Consider the following 14,982-nt stretch of genomic DNA (forward strand, 5'->3'; position numbering starts at 1 on the left):
GTTTTTTGCTTCACAATAAAAAGAAAACCAAATGTTCACAGTTGCAGCCATGTTCATTACATTACGTGAACTGATGCAAACCCTCAAAAAAAACAGTGAAATTCCAGGTTTTGAGGTTGAAAAACATGAAAAATGTCAAGGGGTGAATAATTTTGCAACCACTGTATATATTCTGAAGAGTAGAGCAGCTTTAAGAAATGAGGGTGCAAAGCCTCACTGGTACATAACAAACCATGCAGATAAAAAAGAAAAACTGGAGGTAACCCGAGATATGAGGAAGTTGACCACTTTTTTATTTATTAAACTCACGGATAGGAATAATTTCTTAAGGTTTGAGAGTAATCACCCCAGAAAAATGGTGGAATCCTTGCAATACTGCCAGTATTTGTTGGTTAACAGAATAGTCAGTGAAGAGTGTAACCGTGATGTACAGTATTGTTTCAGGCTATGATATAAATTTAAGGATAGAGGGTTTCCCTCCCCCGTCTAAAAAAAATGGGATTGATCGAAATACTCTCAGTTATACCAAACGAGATCAAAAGACATTGTGACGTCTCCACCTTTAGTGAAGAAAGTAACAATATTGCTAGAATTGTGAGGCGGCATTGGCCCATGTAAGGCAGATGTTTGCCTAACATTGAAGAATTTAAAGCCCCATAAGATGTTATGAGATGTAAAATATTTCTCTCCTTAGATAGGGTGAGTAATCTATGTTTTTTATATGCCATTATGGCGCACACACTTTTTTATTTTTGGTGTAATTAAGCACTTTGCACTTTATATGGTACACTATACTATTTGTCCACTAATGTTTGCAATATCTGTGATATATAAAGCCCAAGAAAAAAAAAACAAATAAATCAGTACACAGTAATAGTTAATGCTATTTTGATCAAAAAAACATAAAAGTCACCCCACAACGACAAGGTGTACCCATGGGGACAGTTTTACTACTAGAGACAGGTTACGAACGACCCGATGGGTACACCTTGTCGTGGTGGGATGGCTTTAATAATAAATAATTATGTGTGTGCTAGAGGAATATAAAGAAGAAAGGGTGGAAAGAGAAAGAATGGGATTGAAAAGGAGGTGGGGGAGGGAGAGGGGTGACAAAAGGAAAAAAAAACACGGCTTATTGAAACCAGCACTTCAGAGGAGACCACATCTACCACGAAATTCTATTTTAAGTATAATTTTCTGACAACCAGATTGCCAGGTCGTTCCCCTCACTGAATAATATACAATATGTCCATTGGCTATATTTTGTATCATAATGTTATATGCGACGTACACATGTTTTATTGATGTGTAATTATTTTTATAATCACTACAGCATTAAATGTATGGTCTTTGCACTTTGCTGACTGCTCGAAAAAAGTTCACATATTGGAACCAAAACGTCGCCACAATGAGCTTTTAAATAAATCAACTTTTGTACACTCTTTTGATGTGATGCCTCCAGTTTTTCTTTTTTTATTTGGATGGTTTGGTATGTACCAGGGAGGCTTTGTACCCTCATTTCTTAAAGGTACTGTTCTATTTTTCTAAATATATTGTCTACCAGGTGGATGACAACCATCAAAAGCTCGGATTATTTACCTACACCATTGATGAAGAGGAGAGGATTTTCAGAGAGATTGAGGGAGATACATCATTTTTATGGACACCTTACTTAATAAATCTTAAACGCAAGTATGGATTTGACAGTAGACAACTTTCTTTTCAACTCGATCTAACTACTTTGGGGGAATATTATAAGGCCAAGAGTATTCCTAGTGGGATGCATTCAAATATATGTCCAGATTTATGCCTAAATAATTATATTTTTTTGTGTTAGATTTGCCTCTAATAAATACACAATGGATATTCTGTTGTTAAAGATGGACAGCAGGAAGTACCAGCATTAAATATTATTGGGAGAGAATCACAATTAAAGGGAACCTCTCACGTGAAAAAAAGCTATAAAGCTGTAGATATGGGGTTAATCTGCAGGTTAATAGTGTTCTGAACCTGCCCGGTGCCTGTACTTTAGACCCTTTGAGCCGGGAGGAAATTAACTTTATTCCTCCCAGTAGCGTTCGGGTTTCAGTCACAGAGGCGGTGCCAGTTCAGTCACCGCTCTGTGTGTAGAGAGCGGTGGCTGTAACTGCACCCCCGGCACTGACTGACAGCAGCTCAGTATTAAGGCGGTAAACAGTAAGTGCCAAAGGCATGGTTTCACCGCCGCTCTCTATACACAGAGCTGTGACTGAACCCATACCGGCCCTGCCCCCATGACTGAAACCTAACACTGCTGGGAGGAATAAAGTTCATTTCCTCCCAGCAACATGGGGGTAAGTGCCGGTGCCGGGCAGGTTCAGCGCGCTATTAACCTGCAGATCAACCCTATATCTGCAGGCTAATAGCATTTTCTTCAGGTGACATGTTCCCTTTAAAGGAAAAAAATAACAGCTGTGGAATTGGACACTTTTAGAGGGTCTGTTACAACTCGTACTTTTAAGGTTCGGCAGGAATAGAAGGATATAAAACGAAAAAAGTGGCATAGAGATGGAGAAGATTACTGCACTGGGAATACATATAATTGGCAGAAGGATGGCTTTAAAAGAGAAAATAAATGACAATCCTTTTCTAGCGGACACGCAGCTTTTAGATCTAATGAGCACGTTTTTTCAGATGATGCGATTTTTTTTAGACAGCCCTGTGGTGACATTAAACCAAGACAGAAGGAGAGGAAGAGAGGTGGAAAGCGACACCACCATGGACAGAAAAGAAAAGGGACAGGACACCCCCCAAAGAGCAATGGTAATAGGGAAAAAATAAGTGAACTTGTGGTAAATCTATCTGATATTGAGATTTCTGTGTTAAGAGCTTAAGGACTGAGCCACTTTGTACGTTAATGATCAAGCCTCATTTTTTAAATCTGACCATTGTCACTTTATGAGGTAATAACTCTGGAACGCTTCAACGTATGCCAGTGATTCTGAGTGTGTTTTTTCATGACATGTTGTACTTCATGACATTGGTAAATTTTGGTTGACATTATTTCCGTTTATTTATGAAAATATAAAAAAATTGGTAAAAATGTGAACATTTCTCAATTTTTCAAATTTTTAATTTTTATGCCCTTAAACCAGAGTTATATGATAAAAAATAGTTAATAAATGAAATTCCCACATATTTACTTTACATCTGCATCATTTTTAAAAAATAATTATATTTTGTTAGGAAGTTAGAAGGGTTAAAAGTTGATCAGCAATTTCTCATTTTTCCAACAAAATTTACAAACCTGTAAAAATAAATTTCGGACCACATTACATTTGAAGTGACTTTGAGGGGTCTATTTGACAGAAAATACCCAAAAGTGACACCATTCTAAAAACTGCACCCCTCAAAACCACATTCAAGAAGTTTATTAACCCTTCAGGTGCTTCACAGGAACTAAAGCAATGTGAATGGAAATTAGCATTTTCACAATGGTAATAGGAGAAAATGGACCATAAAATTTGTTGTGTGATTTCTCCTGAGTACGTCGATACTCTATATCTGTTTGGGCACACGGCAGGACTCGGAAGGGAAGGAGAGACATTCGACTTTTGGAACGCAAAATTGCTGGAATCAGTAGCAGACGTCATGTTGCGCTTGGAAAGCTCCTGATGTGCCTAAACAGTGGAAACCCCTCATAAGTGACCCCATTTTGAAAACTAGACACCTCAAGGAATTTATCTACATATGTGGCGAGAATCTTGATCCCCCAGGTGCTTCACAGAATTTTATAACATTAAACCAAACAAATAAAAAATCATATTTTTAAAACAAAAATGTTGTTTTAGCCCCAAATTTTGCATTTTCAAAAGGGTAAAAAGAGAAAATGCACCATACAATTAGTTGTGCAATTTCTCCTGAATACGCCGATACTCCATATGTGGTGGAAAACTACTGTTTGGGCGCACAGCAGGGCTAGGAGCACCATTAAACTTTTGGGAAAGCAAGCAAAGATGTCTCCAGCAGGACCAGGGTTGTATATATCTTGTTAAAACTTCACTTTTAATTTCAAATTGTAAAAGCCAAGGATGAGTTACAAAATGAGCAATATAGCGGCTCTGAGGTACAGCACATTCCAACGCGTTTCAGCTAAACCTTATTCATGGAATAATGTGAGAACTAAGCCTACTAGCTGAAGTTAAATAAAACACACTTCTTGGTGATTGCTTCAGGTGTTGGATCTTTTATGCCGTGGAGCAGTAAAACACATAATAATGATCATAATAATCACTAAGCATCCCTTATGTCTGGTGTGCATGACTGTTTAGACACCATTAGAGTATAAATATAGTTAGTATATGTAGTCCTATAAAAAAAAAAAAAAATTGAAAAAAAAAACAACTAATTTTATGGAAAAAGGATGCAAAAGTCATGAATATAAGCATTGAACAATAAAGCAGTTAAACAGTTAGACAGTGCATTCTATTATGACCACCAAGGAAATATATCATCAAAGTACTGTCGAACATAAATACGTGAGACTAAGTGTACTAAGTGTATTGTAAAATGAGATCCTGTCTCACATTCAGACCTTGCGGAAATCTAGTACACAAGAGAAAAATCCAGAATGATTCTCGGTTCAGGATTTTTCTCTTGTGGTCGCCACCCCTCTCCGGCTTAAAAACTTTTTCTATTGCTTTAAATCTGAAGTTATTTAGATCTCCTTGGTGGACATTTGCAAAGTGTTTTGAAACTGCCGATTTGTTTAGGCTGTTAGGATTACATGCATCCGACATATGACGACGGATGCATATTTTTAAAGGTCCTGTGGTACAGCCTACATACTGTAGCTTACAAGCAATACATTCTGCAAGGTATATAACCCCTTCTGAATTGCAGTTTAAGAAGGTGCTGATTTTGTATATTTTTTTGGTGATTTCAGACTGAAAGGAAACACTTCTGTGTGCGTATTTGCAAGAGATGCACCTACTATGGCCACAATTATAAAACCCTTTTAAAGTGAGCCAGGTTTCTGATGAAAAATGAGAATTTTTTGTACAAAAAAGGCTCGGAGAAACCAGTGAACCTATAGTGGGAGCTTTTTTAGCTATATATTTTATGGAGCAATTGTCCATTATTTTCACTAGAGTAGGGTCCTGATTTAGCATGGGTATATATTTTTTATGATATTGACAATACTGTTGAAATGTGGGCTAAATTGTGTAGTAAACACAACCGTATTTTTCGTATTTTTAAATCTGCTTGGTTCTTTTTTGGATCGATTTTTCAATAAATCCTTTCTGTCTATATTAGCTACTATTTTTTCTGCTCTGTTTAGAATGCCTTTAGAGTATTCTCTTAAAGCTAGTCTGTTTTTAGTGCTGGAGGCTGCCTCTTGATAGCTCTTTTCTGTTGAGGAGTTCCTCTTTAACCTGATCATTTCTCCCACTGGGATATTTTTAATATTGTGGGGAGGATGGCAAGAGCTTGCTTGCAGGATGCTATTACCTGCCGTTTTTTTTCCAAAATGGTGAGATCAAAACTCGCTTCATATCATCATTACCTTCAAGTGTTACATCTAAAAAGTTAATAGATTTTTTGTCAGTGTGAGATGTGAATTTAAGATTATAATTGTTTTTATTGATATATTTGACAAAATCTGTGATAAGAGAACACAAAATTGGCTGGAATAGATAGCTAATGCCATGTCGCGCTTGGAGAGCCCCTGATGTACCTAAACAGTGGAAACCCCCCACTGACCTCATATTGGAATCTTCACCCTCAAAAATTTTATCCAGGGGTATAGTGAGGATTTTGAACCCACAGGTACAACATTAGGTTGTCATATAGATATATTTACAGTTTTTCACGAAAATGTTGTTTTAGCCCCATTTTTTTCACTTTTGGAACAGGTAACATGAAAAAAATGGACCACTCAGTTTGTTACCCACTTCTGAGCATGGTGATGCCCCACATGTGGTCAAAAAACACTGTTTGGACAAGCAGCAGGGCTCGGAACGAAAGGAGCACTATCTGAATTTTGGAACACAAATTTGTCTAAAATAGAGTTCTTGACATGCCAAAACAGAAGAAACTCCACAATTGACCCCATTTTCTAAACTGCACCACCCTAAAGAATTCATTTATGGGTGTAATGAGTCTTTTGAGCCCACATTTTATTAAAGGATTTAGTTCAAAATGAGTGTGGAAAAAATACAATTTCTTTTTTTTTTTCACAAAACCTTAATATTTAGGATACATTTTTAATACATAGTAGTGATAGGTGAGGAAATAGACCCCAAAATTTATAGAGCTATTCCTCCTGAGCTCAAATGTAACCCCATTAGTTTAGTTTGAGTGAAGGATCTGGCCCAAAAGGGATGGAGCACCCTGTGTCTTTTTAGGTGATAAATTCATATACCGTATATATGGGGTACAATGTACCCAGCATCACATTTGCCAGTTAATACGACTATACCATGCTGACAAAAAATACCACTGTTATTTCAATAGAGCCGGAAAAAATTGCATTAAAATGAAAGGCAACATGTTTCAAAATGAAGGCGTGTAACATTGTTGCAAAGCTAAGCATTCTCATAGGATAAAAGAACATCCAAGGCTGCAAACTCTCTTTTTCTAAAAAGGGACTAGTTGTACAACATCTCTATAGCACAATCAATCCCTATATGAGGGAAGGATGTGCCATGTAATGCTGGCACACTATAAAAGTTCCCTGCCCGGCAAGGTAGGAACCGCCATGTGCGCAGAACAACCCATCCTTTTACAGAACATATAATGAGGCACAGTACATATGGACAATAAGATGTATAGACCAAGGACAGCTATTGTACTAGGTATCCTCCATGAAAAACCGCCATGTCTATAACACTAAACAGTAGAAAGATTCAGAATGACTGCTTTAGATGGCATAGAATAGTGAAGAAAGAAAAATAAAATATATGCTATTCCCCTTACAGAATTCATCTAGGGTTATAGTGAGCATTAACTTTTTCATTTTCATTTTTGTATTCCAATTTATAAATGGGCGATGAAGAAATAAAAAGTGAATAAAGAGAAAATGGCAGAAGGTAGCAAGGGTAAAAACAAAAAAAAATTCAGGTACTCTAGGGAAGCGTGACGGAAACATTCCCTAATGCAGAGGCCAGGTTTATCCGGACATGTGTCACACTGGTAAATATTGGTTTCCCTCCTAACTCCATGTTTGTAACACACCCTTCATCTCTTTTGGGGTCAGCCTTGTAGGTGGCACGTGAGGGAAAATGCTGACTGGGGACAATTCTGCTGGCCTTACAAGATGATTCCCCCCACCCACCCTTGGTCTCCAAATATCAAATCAGTTTTTCAGTTCAGTACAAAAGAATTATATAGGGCTACTTGTATTAAGTGTATGGCAAGTTTTTTGTACCATACGTGAGACTTGCAAACAGCGCTGCAGTATCTGGTCCTCAAGGTCCACGCCACCCATAAATTTGTTATAATCCTGTACACAGTCTTCCAGACAGTAGAAGTTGCCCCAAATGCAGAAATGTGGCTTCTTCTGTCAGTATGGATTGATGTTAACATTAGGACATCCTTCTTGTCACGAAATTTGTAAAGCAGCATGTCCTCATTACAGAGGGCCTTAATTTTGCCTGCCTTTAATTTTTGGGTGACAGGAGTCTTGGGCAATGCTCTTTGATTCTGGCACATAGTGCCACAGGCCACTGTTTTTTGGGCAGACAGGCACTTTATACAAGTTGTACCCATTATCTAAGAGGGGATGCGCCAGATGCCAGACAATATTCTCAGCTATGTTCAGTGAGGGGGGCATTCGGGACGAACAATTTGGGTGTCTTTCCCCTCACACATCCTGAATTTGTGTGTGTAGCCAGAATCGCTTTCACACAACTTATATATTTTCAATCCGAATCGGGACCTTGTATTGAAAGGACTTGAAAAGGACCAGAGACTCGTCCACACAGATATTTTTTGGGGAATATATGTGTGGGAAAATTTGTCATTAAAATAATTTATTAGGGGCCTGACTTTGTAAAGTCATTCATTGCTGCGGTCATTGGGAAGAGGGCAATTTGCATTTGTACCCAATCACTTACAGAAGCACTAGCGCTAGATTGAACATGTTCTCACCCGCTGCACTGTTGCTGAGACTCGTCATTGATAGAACTAGTGGATGAGGATGGCATCAGTAAAAACTGCTTGGGTGTCTCACCGGCGCTGTCTGTATCAGAACAGATCATGGCGTAAGCCTCATCTGCCGTATACATAGGTGCAGCTGTTGCTATATACTGTGTATATATTTATATATGTACACACACACAGTGTGGTAGATTGGCTCACTTGGTTGCACATTGGGGTAGACACAGGAACACAGCTATTTTTTTGTCATATGGGCAAAGCTGAAAAGGCAGGTGCGAACAAGAAGACCTACAAACCTGGATCACTTACACCAGTTTTGTCAGGAGGAATGAGCCCAAATTCCGACCAACTATTGTAAGAAGCTTGTGGAAGGATATCCCAAACGTTTAACCCAAGTCATTCAGTTTAAAGGCAATGGTACCAAATACTAATGAAATGTATGTAAACTTTATACTTTACAGTAATAAAAATGCCTTAAAAGATTCTCTCTCTCATTATTCTGCCATTTGGCAAATATTAAAAATTATGGTAATCCTAATAGACCTAAAATGGGAAAGGTTTATTCTCATTTCATGTCAGATATTGAGAAAAACATGCATTTGTGTCTTTTTATATAGTGTATGTAAACCACCAGGGAAGCTCCGGGACAAAGCATCAGCCTTGACATTTTTGATCCCTGGACGAAAAGTGACAACAAAATTGAACTTAGTAAAAAAAACAGGGACTATCTGGCTTGCCTAGGGTTGAGACGTTTAGCTGACTGGAGATAAGACGGGTTCTTATGGTCAGTAATAACAGTAATAGGATGGACAGCCCCCTCCAACCAATGTCGCCATTCTTTGAACGCCAATTTGATCGCCAAAAGTTCCCTATTACCCACGTCATAATTTCTCACAGCCGAAGCCAAATTTTTAGAAAACAAGGCGCATGGACGCCACTTCCCAGGGGATGGACCCTGAGACAACACAGCTCCAACCCTGACATATCAACCTCCACAATAAAGGGTTGGGAAACATCAGGTTGACTTAGTATTGGTGCAGTGGCAAAATGATTCTTTAAGGAAGAAAAAGTCTGGAGGGAGGCATAAGACCATTTGGAAAAATCAGACCCCTTCTTAGTCATGGCAGTAAAGGGTCTCACAATTACAGAGTAATTTTGGATACATTTCCGGTAAAAATTAGTAAAGCCCAGAAATCTTTGTAGAGCCTTCAGGTTCTCGGGACGTTCCCAATCAAGGACTACACGGATCTTCTCCAGATCCATCCAAAAACCCGAAGATGACAACAAGTACCCCCAAAACTGCACCTCCTGAACAGCAAAAATACATTTTTCCAGTTTGGCATAAAGTTTAAGTTATCCCTTAATATCTGGAGCACAAACCAAAATATCGTCCAGATAGACCACCACAAACCTCCTCACCAAATGATGGAAAATATAATTTATGAAATTCTGGAATACCGCAGGTGCATTGGTCAAACCAAAAGGCATAACCAGACTCTCGAAATGTCCTTCCAGGATATTGAACTCTGTTTTCCATTCATCTGATTCTAATCAGATTGTAGCCTCCCCTTAAATCCAACTTGGAGAATACCTTAGCTCCTACAACCTGACTGAACAAATCAGGAGTCAGAGGAAGAGGATATGGATCACGGATGGTAATTTTATTTAATTCCAGGAAATTTAACAAGGAACGTAGACCGCCATCTTTTTTCTTCACAAAGAAGAACCCTGCCGCCACGGGCGAAGATGAGGGTCTGATATGTCCCTTCTCCAAACTTTCCGCAATGAAATTCTTCATGGCTTGTCTCTCAGGGCCAGAAAGATTATACAGTCTGGATTTCGGTAGTTTAGCTCCAGGGGTCAGATTAATAGGACAATCATAAGCACGATGAAGAGGCAAATCCTGACACCCCCTCTCAGAAAAAACATCCTCAAAACCAGACAGAAAAGCAGGTAATATTTCCATAGAGACAGTAGCAAAAGAAATATCTAAACAGGTCTCATGGCAGTAATCTTCCCGGCTTGCCAATCCACCAACGGATTATGTTTGACAAGCCAAGGAATACCCAAAACAATCGGTGTGGGAAGACTGTCTAGGACAGGGGTGGGCAATTAATTTTCCCGAGGGGCCACATGAGAGACTGTGACTGTTGGGGAGGGCCGAACCAATAGGCTGAAATTAATTCTGCTCAATATTAATATTAACATATTAATTCTAATTATTATTATTAATGATTACATAAATATGAATTGTGTAACTTAATATTGAGCAGAATTAAGTGTGCTGACATCCCCCTATATACAGCTTGAGCCCCCACACAGCCTCTCTATATACAGCATGAGCCCTACACAGCCCCCCATGTCCATTGAGTCCCACACAGCCCCACAAGGCCAGCATGAGCCCCACACAGCCCCCCCATGTTCAGCATGAGCCCCACACAGCCCCGCCCGTGTTCAGCATGAGCCCCACACAGCCAACCCGTGTCCTGCATGATCCCCACACAGCCCCACTGTGTCCAGCATGAGCCCCACACATCCCTCCCGTGTCCAGCATGAGCCCCACACAGCCCCCTCATGTCCAGCATGAGCCTCACACAGCCCCCTCATGTCCAGTATGAGAGCCCAAGAGCCTCCCCAGTGTCCAGCATGACAGCCCTCCCCAGTGTCCAGCATGACAGCCCTCCCCAGTGTCCAGCATGACAGCCCTCCCTAGTTTCCAGTATGACAGCCCTCCTTAGTGTCCAGCATTAAAGCCTCCCAGTGCCCAGCATGAGAGCGCCCCTGTGTCCAGCATGACAGCCCTCCTTATTGTCCAGCATGAGAGCCCCCCAGTGTCTCCAGCATGACAGCCCTCCCCAGTGTCCAGCCTGACAGCCCTCCCCAGTGTCCAGCATGACAGCCCCCCTGTGTCCAGCATGACAGCCCCTCCTGTGTCCAGCATGAGAGCCCCTCTGTGTACAGCATGAGAGAGCCCCTCTGTGTCCAGCATGAGAGCCCCCCCGTGTCCAGCATGAGAGCCTCCCTGTGTCCAGCATGAGAGCCCCCCTGTGTTCAGCCTGAGAGTACCCCCCCGTGTCCAGCATTAAAGCCCCCCCTTCGTCCAGCATGAGAGTGCCCCCCCTGTGTCCATCATTAAAGCCCCCCCTATGTCCAGCATATACTTACCTCACTCCCTGTTCCCCTGGCGCTCCTGTCTGAGAAGCACTGACTCTCCGCAGTGCACAGGCTGACGCCATCGCGTCAGCTGTTTCTAATGCTGATTGATGGAAGAGCGAGGTAGCGGCCCCTCCTCCACCAATGCATTCACAGCGGATTGAGACCGCGGATTAAGACAGCGGTGACGGCGTGTGGGCGGGCAGTGACGGCGGGCAGTGACGGCATGTATGTGAGCTGGGAAGGGCATAGTGCGGCCCGCGGGCCACTGTTATCAGCCCCTTGGCAGTCTTGGTCCACGGGCTGGACTGGAACAGCCAGAGGGCCGAATGTGGCCCGCGGGCCGCACTTTGCCCAAGTCTGGTCTAGGACATAGCAAGGAATTATTTCACAATGAACTGACCCCACTCTCAGTTTTACATTATGTACAACCTGAGTAAATGCTTTCTGTGAAAGTAGCGCCGAGTCGATGGCAAAGATGGAAATAGGTTTATCTAAAGTACAGCAAGCAAGACCATGAGTTTTCACAAACTCAGCATCAACCATGCTGATTCAGGCTCCACTGTCAACAAATACAGAAATTTTCTCGGATTTGCTCTCTAGCATCACCTCTGCTGTCAGGACAAAGCGGGAACTGCAGGTTGGCAACAAATGCACCCCTTGTTTATCCAACTCCAGACTACCAAGAGTTAATCGAGTCTCCTTTTGTTTAGGAATTAAAGGACAGGTCCCAACAAAATGACTCTTCTTCCCACTAAAAAAAAAAATACGCCTTTTTCTTGCGAATCTCCGGGGAGATGTATGATGCAGAGACACTCCCTGACTGCATGGGTTCCTCCACCTCCCCCAATACTGGTTCACCCCCAGGCCGCTCCCCTGGCAGAGGTACACAACCATGACAAGTAGGCCCCGGAGAAGGTGGTCTCACCCATCTATCCCGAAGGTGTCTATCGAGACGAATGGCCAATGACATGGCAGCCTCCAAGGACTGAGGGGTTTCATATACTGCCAAGGCATCTTTCAACCTTTCAGTATGCCCCTCACAAAATTGACTTCTAAGGCCTGAGTCATTCCATTTGGAATCCGTTGCCCATCTACGGAATTCCGAACAGTAATTCTCCGCTGACGGTGAAGTAGCCTAGACTCAGCCAAGACGACTCGGTCAGGGTCATCATAGATGAGGGCCAAAGCACCGAAAAACCCCTCCACAGACTGGAGACAAACCTAGTCCTGCAGTAAAGAAAACGCCCAAGACTGAGGATCTCCCTGCAGTAGAGAGATCACAATTCCAACCCGTTGCTCCTCATTTCCGGAGGACTAAGGACGAAGTTTAAAATACAGTTTGCAGGCCTCCTTGAATACAAAAAACTTGTCCCTACCTCCTGAAAACCTGTCCGGGAGGGCAACCTTGGGTTCAGGTTTGACAGGCCTATCTGCAGAGACCCCCACATTGGCGACCTGTAGCCTCTGATGCTGCTGCTGAACCTCACAGTGGAAGTCATTCACCTCCAGAGACAGCCTGTGCAGCAGCTCTGCGAGCTCTGCAACTGAACCCATACCAAGGGAGAAAGGAAAAAAAAAGGTCCATGCCCAAAAACACAGAGAAAAAAAAAACAAGGGTCAGTCATTATTTTTTCCTTTTCAAAATGTGCTTGGTCGGCGATAATGTCACGCAAGGTATGGAAAGACTTAGTGCAACACAAAGGGAAGAGGGAAAGGGAGCCAAGACTCTAGGGAAAGAGGGAGTAGAGACCTCCTAAGCTAGTCTAGTGTCACAATACATGAGCACATCCAGCATTATATTACTGTACATATACACATGGCAGAACTGGGGGAAGGGGGGCATTATCTCCGGGAATGGAGGGGTTAATGTCCCCTGTATACATGAGCACATCCAGCATTATATTACTGTACATATACACATGGCAGAACTGGGGGAAGGGGGCACTATCTCCGGGAATGGAGGGGTTAATACCCCCTGTATACATGAGCACATCCAGCGTTATATTACTGTACATATACACATGGCAGAACTGGGGGAAGGGGGCACTATCTCTGGGAATGGAGGGGTTAATGTCCCCTGTATACATGAGCACATCCAGCATTATATGTACTGTACATATACACATGGCAGAACTGGGGGGAGGGGGCACTATCTCCAGGAATGGAGGGGTTAATGCCCCCTGTATACAAGAGCACATCCAGCGTTATATTACTGTACATATAGACATGGCAGAACTGGGGGAAGGGGGCCATTATCTCTGGGAATGGAGGGGTTAATGCCCCCTGTATACATGAGCACATCCAGCGTTATATTACTGTACATATACACATGGCAGAACTGGGGGAAGGGGGCCACTATCTCTGGGAATGGAGGGGTTAATGCCCCCTGTATACATGAGCACATCCAGCGTTATATTACTGTACATATACACATGGCAGAACTGGGGGAGGGGGGCACTATCTCCAGGAATGGAGGGGTTAATGCCCCCTGTATACATGAGCACATCCAGCGTTATATTACTGTACATATACACATGGCAGAACTGGGGGAAGGGGCACTATCTCCAGGAATGGAGGGGTTAATGCCCCCTGTATACATGAGCACGTCCAGCGTTATATTACTGTACATATACACATGGCAGAACTGGGGGAAGGGGGGGCACTATCTCCAGGAATGGAGGGGTTAATGCCCCCTGTATACATGAGCACATCCAGCGTTATATTACTGTACATATACACATGGCAGAACTGGGGGAAGGGGGCCACTATCTCTGGGAATGGAGGGGTTAATGCCCCCTGTATACATGAGCACATCCAGCGTTATATTACTGTACATATACACATGGCAGAACTGGGGGAAGGGGGGCACTATCTCCAGGAATGGAGGGGTTAATGCCCCCTGTATACATGAGCACATCCAGCGTTATATTACTGTACATATACACATGGCAGAACTGGGGGGAGGGGGCACTATCTCCAGGAATGGAGGGGTTAATGTCCCCTGTATACATGAGCACATCCAGCGTTATATTACTGTACATATACACATGGCAGAACTGGGGGAAGGGGGGGCACTATCTCCAGGAATGGAGGGGTTAATGCCCCCTGTATACATGAGCACATCCAGCATTATATTACTGTACATATACACATGGCAGACCTGGGGGAAGGGGGCACTATCTCCAGGAATGGAGGGGTTAATGTCTCCTGTATACATGAGCACATCCAGCGTTATATTACTGTACATATACACATGGCAGAACTGGGGGGAGGGGGCACTATCTACAGGAATGGAGGGGTTAATGTCTCCTGTATACATGAGCACATCCAGCGTTATATTACTGTACATATACACATGGCAGACCTGGGGGAAGGGGGCACTATCTCCAGGAATGGAGGGGTTAATGTCTCCTGTATACATGAGCACATCCAGCGTTATATTACTGTACATATACACATGGCAGAACTGGGGGGAGGGGGCACTATCTACAGGAATGGAGGGGTTAATGTCCCCTGTATACATGAGCACATCCAGCGTTATATTACTGTACATATACACATGGCAGAACTGGGGGAAGGGGGGGCACTATCTCCAGGAATGGAGGGGTTAATGCCCCCTGTATACATGAGCACATCCAGCATTATATTACTGTACATATACACATGGCAGACCTGGGGGAAGGGGGC

The 14,982-nt window shown here is 42.5% G+C and overlaps 2 protein-coding genes across 2 annotated transcripts in view; both read right to left on the reverse strand.

The window, feature by feature from the left end:
• Positions 1 to 14,982, reverse strand: part of LOC141271933 (uncharacterized) — a 114,483-nt gene that overhangs the window by 99,158 nt on the left and 343 nt on the right. The gene's annotated exons all lie outside the window — the stretch shown is intronic.
• LOC141271935 (uncharacterized) overlaps positions 1 to 14,982 on the reverse strand; it is a 62,981-nt gene that overhangs the window by 14,556 nt on the left and 33,443 nt on the right. The window lies entirely within an intron of this gene.

The sequence above is a fragment of the Phyllobates terribilis genome, unplaced genomic scaffold (assembly GCF_046119375.1).
Source record: "Phyllobates terribilis strain yellow unplaced genomic scaffold, ASM4611937v1 Scaffold_5__5_contigs__length_657084704, whole genome shotgun sequence".
NCBI classification, from domain to species: domain Eukaryota; kingdom Metazoa; phylum Chordata; class Amphibia; order Anura; family Dendrobatidae; genus Phyllobates; species Phyllobates terribilis.